The sequence below is a fragment of the Mytilus galloprovincialis genome, chromosome 13 (genome assembly GCF_965363235.1).
Source record: "Mytilus galloprovincialis chromosome 13, xbMytGall1.hap1.1, whole genome shotgun sequence".
In the NCBI taxonomy this organism is placed as follows: domain Eukaryota; kingdom Metazoa; phylum Mollusca; class Bivalvia; order Mytilida; family Mytilidae; genus Mytilus; species Mytilus galloprovincialis.
In genome coordinates this window covers 9219993-9226648 of record NC_134850.1, presented here as the reverse complement: position 1 = coordinate 9226648, position 6656 = coordinate 9219993, and the positions used below count along the sequence as shown (strand labels likewise).

General features: G+C 29.9%; 1 long non-coding RNA gene across 1 annotated transcript; it reads left to right on the top strand.

Annotated features, from left to right (window-relative positions):
* Positions 1-232: 232 nt before the first annotated feature.
* LOC143056042 (uncharacterized) lies at positions 233-6277 on the top strand. Its single transcript, XR_012972220.1, has 4 exons — positions 233-365; positions 1847-2003; positions 3957-4034; positions 5357-6277. It is a non-coding gene; the product is annotated as an uncharacterized LOC143056042 (long non-coding RNA).
* The last annotated feature ends 379 nt before the right edge of the window (positions 6278-6656 follow it).

Here is a 6656-nt window from a genome sequence, read left to right as displayed (position 1 = left end):
ATTTATTATCTGGTCATGTCCCGCGTTTTTTTTTTTGTATTGTTGTTATAATAACAGTGTAAGTTAAGACCAAAAAGTAGACCAGGAAAATACTTTATTATCTTAAATAGTTAATTTCTGGAGATCATGTGTCTGTCATTTATTCTGTTATTCACATCTTTTAAACAATTATATTATATACGCATCATATCAAGGATACATTATTTTATTTGGCTTAATAACATATTATTGGTATTTAGTGCGACCGTGCACCTTTCGGTAGTCTCGAGTGTTTTCTATTATAGCAATGTTTAAGTCGTCATGTTGCGGGATTTTCAAATCCCAAAAGAAGAACACACTTCAAATTCAACATGATTTTCGATTTGGTAACCGCATTACTTTAATATAGATCATTATATATTACATAACCTTACACAATCAATTTACTTTTTATGATTAATCTGATAGATGCATGCCCAATATATTTTATTCCCAAAACCTTATTTAAAAAGGAGGGGACATGCATGGTCAAAGTGTCGTGCAAACCAAATTATTGTTTATTGTCACGGAATAATTACAAACTGTGCTATAGTTTTTAAGATTATTGGATAATTGACTTGTTCTATAGGTACATGTACCTTACTTACCCAGGTGACATATCAGTTGTACCCTTGATATTGGTATCAATTCAAATCACAGGCACTTGTTTCTATCCATTTGAAGACCCACTATTAACGTATATATATACCAGAAATAATGGTTTTAAGCGGAGAGGTGAAAAAATTACTTGGGTACCTTCTCGAAAATATACGTTGATAGTGGGTCTTCCAATGGATAGAAACAAGTGCCTGTTATTCAAATGCTTAATGATATATTAAAAGAAGATGTGGTATGATTGCCAATGAGACAGCTGTCCACAAGAGACCAAAATGACACAGACATTAACAACTATAGGTCACTGTACAGCCTTCAACAATGAGCATAGCCCATACCACAAAGGCCCCGATATGACAATGTAAAACAATTCAAACGAGAAAACTAAGATATATGTATATGTACATTGTACATGTTGTATATGAAGATTAATTAGATTAAAGTAAACAATGTGGTATGTTTCCAAAATAAATGCTATCCGCTAAAGACCAACTGATGTTGATCCAATTACTATAGCCAAACAAATGATACATACATGTAGGTTACCATACTTCCTTCATTTATATTATGATTATTGAGTATTTTTTTGGAAACATTTCAAACCTTTACATACTGTTTATATATATGTTACAGTAAATAGGTGAAATTAGGAATTACATGTAATTACTAAAATTTAGGAATTACAGGTAATTCCTGATGCACTTAGTTAATACAAGTAATTCCTTAAACGGCCCAGTTATTACCAGTAATTACTAAATTTAAAATGAATATTTACACCTATTTACTGACTGCTAAAACAACCATAACTTTTGATCACCTGACCATAATACAACATTGTTTTAGCTGTGTAATACTAACTAGAAGATCAGTTAGTACTCTTAAAATTTTGAATGGTTGATATGTATAAAAAATATCTTAAATAAATATGGACTTTCAAATATTTGGTTAAATCAGAGTAACTTTAGTTTTAATCCAAAATAGTTTAAGTTGAGCATTATAATACAGATAATTTTTGACCAACTTCAAGTGTTTAGTAATTACATGTAATTCCTAATTTCACCTACATGTATTTACTGTAACATATACATGTTACTACAGTTCAGCGACTCAAGTTTAAAAGGCATTTATATAAAAGAATTTAAACTTAATATCATTTTGTATGAACATCATGTTGAATATTTACATTTTCTCAAAAAGTTTTTATTTTACTTAGCTAATAAAGAAGATGATGGATTCCCAAACAGAAATCTTGATGACAGTGAAAAAATTGAAGAATTGCACCAATTGTTACAGAGAATCGATTTCAAGCAGAAACAGATGCTCAAAGATAAGGGAATACAACAGCCATCCATGTTCCTTCACATATAAAGGTATATATTGTATATATATATTTTGTCTACATTTTCTGAATTTATGATTTTAAAAATCTTTCAAAAGATATAAATGTACATTGTAAGTCATGTAATTCAAATAGAGACGTGCCATTGTCTTTGATAAAAGATAGAGTTACATGTATGCCTTTTTAGTATTATCAGCTTATATACTTACTTAGCCTTGTTAAAATCTATAAATATACCTTATGTATATTACATGTATGTTGAAATGTCTGTCAGAATATATACATATATGCATGTGATCATAATGTTTCAAATAGCCAAACATTGTAATATATATATATATATATTTTAGTTTTAGTGATACACTATATCAACGAATGCTATTGAACTTTTCAAAAATACGCACAAAAAAAACAGAAGATCCAGTAGCCAACCATTTCATTCAGAACAATCATTCAATGACAAATTTAAAAGTTACCGCCATAGAGAGAGTATTTGGGACAGAAATTTACAGAAAAACTAAAGAAGCCTTTTGGATGAAGAAATTAAAAACTTTAGAACCTGAAGGACTCAACACAATGTATGAACGATAATAAATATATTTATATTAAAAAAGCGAAAAACGCGGCAAATGAACGTCATAGAAGTTATTATAACGTAATGTATCCAAGCGATGTAATTGTTGTTTCAATGTTGTAATTTATTCCAATGAAGAAGGCCGTAATGGCCGAAACGTATGGGAATTTGTGTTATAGTTTTTATTATACAATCATTCAGAGACTTTACATATATATATATATATATATACAACTCGTCTAAACATCAACCCAACAATGTTAGATCTGTAAATTTGCTTTCGCAAATTTTTGGTTCTTCCCTCGCCGGGATTCGAACCCATGCTACTGTGATATCGTGACACCAAATCGCCTGCACTGCAGCCGTCCCGCTAGACCACACGACCACCTGGGCTATATACATGTACAGGGGCGGATCCAGGAATTTATTAGGGGGTGGTCACCTTTTGAAATCTTAAATTAAAATTCATTTTTTTTATGGCCCCTTATATGAAGATTCTGTTTGCCACAAAGCAAAACACACTTGCATATAGATTTCAAAACAGTTCTGTTTGCTTTTATACGTTCATTCATTGCTTTATCAATAAATGTTTGAATATCAGTAGTCCTTTGCTCAATGTTGTCAAGAAAAAGTTGAGCTTTTGCTCTAGCTTCAGTATGACTTTTTTTACATGATTTCTCTTCACGGAACAGAATTCATACAGATGCAAAAATAACTTATTACCTGTTCTAATAAAAAAAAGAGAACACTGATCAATTAAAAATGTAATAGTTGATTAAAAAATGTTTGTACAGTATAATCCTTTGTTTGCACAAGTTTTCCTCCTATTCCCACATGAAATTTTACCTTTTCTTACCAGATTTATAAAAGTGGGAATAGAGGGAATAAACCCAACATACCTGTCAAGGTACATGTATTTAGCCTTAAGGTAAGTAATGACAACTTTATGACTGGTGATTACGAATTGATTTGATCGACGAATTTATTTTTCAAAATCTTCAAGGTGCACCATTTTTTGGTACATGGTGCACCATTTTTGCAAACCCAGGGGGTGGTCACCGGCACCGGATGACCACCCCCTGGATCCGCCTCTGATGTATATATATATATATACAACTCGTCTAAACATCAACCTAACAATGTTAGATCTGTACATGTAAATTTGCTTTCACAAATTTTTGGTTCTTCCCTCGCTGGTATTCGAACCCATGCTACTGTGATATTGTGACACCAAATCGCCTGCACTGCAGCCGTCCCGCTAGACATATATATATATATTGAGTATTGGAAATCCTGTACACCCTTTCCTTAGACCAAGTTTAACAAATATAATATGAATGTTTAAATTCAACTAATTATCTCCTGGCAATACACATTTATTTTAGGAACTTTTTATGTTTTATTTTGCAGTAAGCAGCTGTTTGTGATGCTTATAGGCATAAACAATCTAGTCTGGACATGTAAAACAGCAGCTGGTTCTATTTTGAAGTAAGCTATTTGGTGATTACATTAATTTGACATGACCAGACCAGTCTTGGGATAAATTAATAGTACTCATTGTCATGATTGTACTAGCTTTTTATTGTTTTATATATTTTATGGAAAATACTGTTAGTTGAGGCCTGCAAAAATTAATTTATAAGGAGATGATGTGTTGTTGCCAATGAGAGTAGAGATATCTAACAAATAGCATGAATAGAGTCATGGAGGATTGAATTCATACTCATTTTTATTAGAGTGTTACAAAATAATTGCAGGAAAAAAAACAACAACAACAAAAATCAAAATAATTGTGTATTTAGTAGAATTAGCCAAATCAAACAATAACTGACTTAAATCTTGTTTGAAATTTTCACATTTCTATTGATTAAATATTATTTTATAGATCAAATAATAAATAGATAAAAGGGCAGTAATCCAGTCTCAGATTTTTGTTTTGGTTATATTGTATACAGCTGATTGTATTTTAATACTATTTACAAATACTTCTTATATGTCAAAAGAAAAAAAAATTGCTGTACCTGATATTGTGATTTATATTGAAATTGATAAAGACAACAAACTCAATAATGAGCTATTCCAATATCAATCTCCCTAGGGAAAAAATGGGGTGCTACCTAATTTTAGACCTCCATAGTGCCCATAGACACATCAAACACTTGCCAAAATATAAGCCTGAACCCCTGAGGGGATCACACATTAAATTATAAAAGTTGTATATATTCTACACCGTGAATAAGACCAAACAATGATAGAAGGAGTTAGTTTTAAAATATAATTGAAAAACTAAACTGATACAAATCAATATTTTTTTTGATGTTGATAAATAAATCACAATGTGTAATAGTTGTAATAAATTGTTATGCCAGCCTACAATAGTAGAAGGGGTTTATGTTTAATGATCCATGCTTTTGTTTGTTTATTCTTTCATCTGTTCTGCTTTAGGTTCAAGTTTTGGTAAAAGTTTTTGGTCAGGATAGTTGTTAATGATGTTAACGACCAATCAACTTAAAAATAAATATACATGTGCCTTATGTTATGATCTTTCAAAGGATAAATTAATGGTTTGACCCCAATTTCATGGTCCATTGAAAATAGAAAATTTATCACAACTTCTAGCTATTCTTTTTATAGAGTTATTCCACGAGATATTTTTGGGTCACTCATTAGAATATCTTTTAAATATATGATTTTGATTACAACTGCATTAAGATAGAATAATTGCATGCAGAAAATTATTGCTTTTGTCACATATATATCACTTGTCAATGTAATAAAATTAAACATTTTTTTTTATTACTTTATTACAGAAGCTACAAAATAGAGCTAAGGCCCTTTAAGCCAAGAAACTGCCAGTGTCAGAAAAGGACAAATTTAGAAAGGCCATGCAAATTGATTTAATGTCAAGTTGGGACAGTGATTCTGTAGATAAACTCGCCTGATCACAACTGGGATTTGACTGTCACAAGATTTTAAATCTTACATGGATAAACTAAAGTCATTTACTAGACTGTAAATACCAGAGACAGCTGAATGCACAGGGCAAAGAGCTGAGGTCCAAGTAAATCAGAGAGGCCTTGTCACAAGAAATGTACAGAACTTGCATGGATTTTTACTTAAGGGCATATGACACAAAATTGAGAGATATCAATAAAAATTTCTTTAAATTTTAAAAAGGACCAATTCAAAGGTACACTTTTGGAATTTGCAAGAACAAAAATACCTTCATGTTTACTTTTGAATTATAGTTGACAGTTTTCAGTTTAAGGGGGGAACCCTTAAAATGAAGTGGTTTGGTTTATTGAATTTGATTATTTTTTAAAGTAAAAAAATGAATTACTGCTCTTTTATTTCAACATTTGCATTTTTTATTAAAATTATTTACAAGTGCAGCATATCGGTGACATCAGATTATGTTAATGTGTTTGGTTAAGCTACATATTTCTTTTTACTTAAACTTTCTGTTGCCTTTTCTAATTAATTAAATGCTGAATAATAATTTGAGTGTTGCTCATTTCAGTGTCTTGTATTTGCTGTCAAGATTTTTCCTGTAAGATTTCACATTATTTATAATCGCTTGGTCAAAGGGAGATAACTTTTTGAATCTTCACATTAGATAATCTGCGAAGAGGATTATGTAAAATGTAAATAGTTGAAAATTAATTTTATGGTTCAATAAAATCAAAATAAGTTATTGCCATTCATTATAAATAAATTTCTATCAAAAATAAGGCTCAAAATTTTTTTTTTATTTTATTTATATAAATAATAACAAAGTACACACATCATGCACATGTTGACTTCATAAAATTTGTAAACAAAAAAAATTGAAAATAAAACTAAAAAATTTTAACTAATCAGGAGACAGTCAATACACCAAATATATTTATAAGCATATAAACTTATTATTTTCTTCAATTGTCCAAGTACATATTCAATATTGATAATTTTTTGCTTCACATTACATAATTTTGTTGATAAAAGTTTATTTGTGTGCTATTTTATTCAATTGTACATATTTGAAGTATTTCATTACACCTTATTATTTTTATTCTTGCATACAGCATTTAGAATGAAATTTTAATCAATGTTCGAGCAGCAGGATGTTTT